Below are 5,085 nucleotides of genomic sequence, written 5' to 3' on the forward strand. Positions count from 1 at the left end.
AGAGATAAAATGGTCATTACTCATAAATTGGTTAATATTGAATTAATTCCTAATAATTAATTCTAACTAAAAACCAACTAATCGTAATTAAACCTACAAAATTAACACAAGAATATCTATAAAAACATGTAGAAAAGTCATGATTAAAAAACAAATTAAAACTTCCACCAAACAAGGGTGCAGAATGGCCAATGAGGGTACACAAGGCATTCTGGCGCATGGGCCCAAAAATAAGACCTATCTCCAATTATACAAGGCAGTGGGGGTGTCATCTGAAACATGCATCTATGCTAAGCAAACATTGTCGAAGGGTCCAAAACAAGCCCCAAATGTATACAATCAGCAATACTAAATGGCCAACATTCAAAAACGTGGCATTGGAAAAATTAATCAGTATGATTATGAATTAAATGGTCATTAAGAATCATCAATTAAAAAATATTGGAAGTTAAACAGAAATTAATACATTTTAATGGCATCTAACACACATGATAGAGTTAACCATTCAGACCTAACAAATTTAGAAAACCCAATTCCTTCCCTATACAATCCCTCTTTCCCCTTTCGTTATTCCCTCTGCCACGCCAAAGGTCTCTCCAACGACGGAGCCACCACAATTCCTCAACCAAACACCATGACCTTATTCTATTTTATGCCCTGAATCATATTACCGCCATGAAAGAACCCGAAGATTCATGAATTAAGTTAATTGAATGCTAACAACCATGAACCCTAATCTTCCAAATAAATTAAATGGAAAATAAGCCAGGATTCATCTTCAAACCATGGGGATTTTGATGCATATGAAGCCTTATACACAATGCCAACAAGATTCATGGTAAAGAGAGGAAAAAAATAGCCTACCTCCAAAACGGAGATGTGTTCCGTCAAGCGTTGATCGGAGAAGACGAAGTGCGAAGGAAAATCACTTGAAACGTAGGTAATGTTCACGATCTTGATTCCTTTTTTCAGTGCACACTTATTCTTCTACCTTTCTGTGAGAATCGATATTAGTCTAGTGTGATGCAAAGATTGGTTTAGCTCACTCTCATTGAAGCTTAGTTGTGAAGCTTCAATGGAGATTTGGAAGACGAGCTCTAAGTGAGGGAGGGGATTGAAATCAGACGAAATCACAAATCTGGAATTTCAGAATGAATGTGTATGCGTGAATAATGGATGCAGAAAAGTGAGAAATTTAGAGACTCAACATTCAGTTATGAGATGCACCTGAAATAGCTTTTAAATTCACTCGAAATTCAAAGTCTGTTGTAAATGACAAAAGTTGTTATCGAGTTAGTCAGATTAGGTGTGAGGAAATATTTCAGTTAAGATGAAATGAATCAGTTAGGGTTAATTTTCTGTTAGGTTAGTTGAATTCTGTTAGTGGTTGGAGTTTGGTTTTTTTAGTTATGACTTGTTAATTCAATGTTAAAATGCTGATAATGAAGTTAGTTGATTCAAATGTTAATTAGTGAAATGTAAATCAAGTGCTAGCATTCAGTTTTCTACTATGATGGTCCTCTTTTTTTTTAATGCAATAGTTAACTCAAATTTTCCATGATAATTGTTAATCAATTTTCTCTGCTACTGATATCACTGCTAAATGTGCTGTTAGTGAATTTCAATTAGACCACTAATGCATTTTGTTGCTACTGATTGTTGGTTTGTTATGCCATGATGCTTTGCTGGCTATTGGTTATAATGCAATGCTGATAGTTGTTTAATGACATTTTTCACTGCTACTTGTTAGAACAAGATTTTGATTCTGCAATATATCTCTAAGTTTGTATGATAACAAAGAATAAAACAATTTGGTACCCTAAAAAAATTCCCTAAGTGTGCAGGATTCTAAGGAAAAATAAATCTGATGATAACAATATCTGACAACTAGCGAAGTCCAGAATTGCTAATCCAGCGCTGAAGAGATCAAATCTGACTAGAACAAGAACTCATCTGAATAAATCACCTATATAATCAGTCATTCAATCTGACATCGGAAGACCTTGAAGATGTGTACATCCAAAGACTCTAAAAAATTGTACACTTGAAAATTCTAAAGACCTGCACACTCGAAGGCTCTAAAAACTTTATATCTGACGACCGTCTATCTGAAGATCAGTCAAAGCTAACATTGAATATTAGTTATCAAACAACTATCTGAAGAATACAAGATCTGCTTAAAGATTCTGAACTCCGCTCACTCTGATCCATGCCTATCAGATCATCTGACTCAGCAAAATCATAAACTTAATCCAGAAGTATTCTAAGTATGGTATGATTATATATAAGGATAGTATTGACTACACTCCAAAACTGCTATGGAAAGGACAAGAAAACTAATATCATTAAGTACCATTATTGGCAGGTATCATCATCAATATTCTCTCCAATGGTATCATCTCTAACCATTATATAAAGGCCTCACTATCATCATACAAACGACGAAGCAATTACACAAGAATTCTAAAATACACCTTGAACAATATATCAAACACTTGTTATTGTAAAATTCAGTAGTCACACAAGATTTGTTGCTCATAGTGTGATCATTGATCATTCGCTCTTAATTGTTGTCTTACTGCTTGTCTAGAAGTACTAAATATACACTTGTAATTCTCTATAGTTGTTGTGATTCCTCAAGTGACTTGTGAAGTTTGTAGACATGAGAGAGCTAAGAGTTCACTAAGGTCTTAGATGATTGTTGTAATTTCAATATTATTGGATTAAGTCCTTATTGAAGGCGAAATCACTTTGGTCGGATGGACTGGGGTAACTTTGATTTTCAAGCGAACCAGAATAATTTCCTTGTGTTATCTGTTTTTATTTTTCTGTGTGTGTGGTGGTGCAAAAGTTTTTATTTATTGTGAAAACAATCCAAACCCCCCTTTATTGTTTTTCTCCGCCTTCAATTGGTATCAGAGCTCTGGATCTGTTATTGATTTTTAATCAAACACTTAACAGTGTAGAGAGATCCAGCTTGAGAAAAACATCATGGCTAACACAAATGAAAGAGATAGCTACAATGCTAAACCTCCAGTGTTTGATGGAGAGAAATTTGATTATTGGAAGGACATAACTGAAACCTTCTTCCTAGGTTACGGTGTTGACCTATGGGACATTGTTACAAATGGTTATGAACCACTCATATCTGCTCTTGGTATCCCCATTGCAAGAAGCAAAATGAATGATGATCAGAAACGTGATTTCAAGAATCACCACAAAGCTAGAACTATCATGTTGAATGCAATATCCTACAATGAGTACGAAAAGATCACCAACAGGGAAACAACTAAAGAAATCTTTGATTCCTTAAAGATGACTCACAAAGGCAATAATCAAGTCAAAGATACTAAGGCTCTGGCCTTAATCCAAAAATATGAAGCCTTTAGAATGGAAGATGATGAAGTTGTTGAGGTAATGTTGTATAGATTGCAAACTTTAGTTGCAGGACTCAAGGTTCTGGACAAAGGATACACAACAGCAGATCATGTCAAAAAGATAATCATAAGTCTTCCAAAGAAGTGGAGACCCATGGTTACTGCGTTAAAGTTATCCAAGGATCTGAACAACATAAGCCTTGAAGAACTTATCAGCTCCCTCAGGAGTCATGAGATAAAGCTAAAGGAAGATGAACCTCAAAAGAAAAGCAAATCAGTGGCTCTGAAGTCTAGATTAGAAATAAGAAATCCAGAAAGGAACAAAGCCTTTCAAGCTGAAGAAGAAGAAGACGATAACTCTGAGAAGGAAGATTCTGATGATGAAGTAGAATTATCTCTTCTATCCAGAAGAATCAAACAACTCTGGAGAAAAAGAAATAACAACTTCAGAAGACCCAGACAGAAGGGAGATCGTCTAGAGTCAACCTCCAGAGGCAGACCCAACAAAGAGGTAACTTGCTATGAATGTAAAGAACCTGGACACTATAGAAATGAATGTCCAAAGCTCAAGAAAGACAGTTCCATAAAAGAAAGATTCAATAAAAAACTACTTCAAAGCTAAGAAGAAAGGACTCATGGCAACACGGGATGACTCTGAATCTGACGCTTCAAAATCTGATTTTGAAGAGGAATATACAAATGTTGCATTCATGGCTACTACATCTGGAAGTTCATCCGAAAAGGAATCTGACTCTAAAGAGGTATTTTCTGATTTTTCTTGTTCTGATCTGGAATCCTGTTTATCAGAATCTATAAGCTCTTATCAGAAGCTTCGATAGAAATTCAAGATCCTAAAAAAGGTTCATGAAGAAATTGTTGAAGAGCGTGATAAGCTTGAGAAAGAAGTTTCTGAACTTAAAGAAAATAACTTTATTCTTGAAAAGAAAAATGAATTTTCAACCATTTTTTTTTAAAACTTGAAGAAACTCTTTCTAAAGCTCCACCCACTTATGACACCATCATATACATATATGAAAAAGCTTTTCAGAAATTTTTGAACAATGGATTTGAAAGAAGCAAAATGGCTTCTATGATTTATGGTGTTAGTCACAATAAGAATAGAGGAATTGGATATGACTCTGATGAAGATGATTTAAAACCTTCTGCAGAAGATAAACCTAAATCTCCTTTTTTTATCATTACACACATGCACAAACACAAAAACTTAATAATGCTAGAAAATCCAAAGTTTCCAGAAACTCTGGGAGAACTAATCATAAAGGACCCAAAATACTCTGGGTACCAAAAGATAAAATAGTATATGTTGCAGATTGTTAGCTGGAAAATTTCGGCTAAGGAAAAAAGCCAATTCCGACCGGGGGTTCCATCGGAAGCCCTTCTATAGAAGGGTGTGAGAGTATGTCGGTCGAGGCAGGCAAGCTTCGATCGAAGCCGAAAGATTTTGAGTGGAGAATGAGAACGTGGGCACGTAAAGAAGTCGTGGGTAGTTATGCGTCGAGATAAGGGAAGTGGACCGGCACGTGGCACCTCAAGAAGGCTTTGTAATCCGTCGGCGGTTACTTTCTAATTAGTATTTAAGCCAATGTTAAGTGAGATATCAAAAGGGTGGCAATTTGAATATTTCCAGTAGGTGTAAAGCTTGAAGTATCAAAGTGTTTGCGAGAAAAAAGTTACTCTCCTCACAAAC

The 5,085-nt window shown here is 35.4% G+C and overlaps 1 long non-coding RNA gene across 1 annotated transcript; it reads left to right on the top strand.

Moving 5' to 3' along the window:
• The first annotated feature begins 453 nt into the window (after positions 1-453).
• Positions 454-2,760, top strand: LOC127073692 (uncharacterized). Its single transcript, XR_007785838.1, has 2 exons — positions 454-940; positions 1,845-2,760. It is a non-coding gene; the product is annotated as an uncharacterized LOC127073692 (long non-coding RNA).
• The last annotated feature ends 2,325 nt before the right edge of the window (positions 2,761-5,085 follow it).

Source organism: Lathyrus oleraceus, chromosome 4, assembly GCF_024323335.1.
Source record: "Lathyrus oleraceus cultivar Zhongwan6 chromosome 4, CAAS_Psat_ZW6_1.0, whole genome shotgun sequence".
NCBI lineage: Eukaryota > Viridiplantae > Streptophyta > Magnoliopsida > Fabales > Fabaceae > Lathyrus > Lathyrus oleraceus.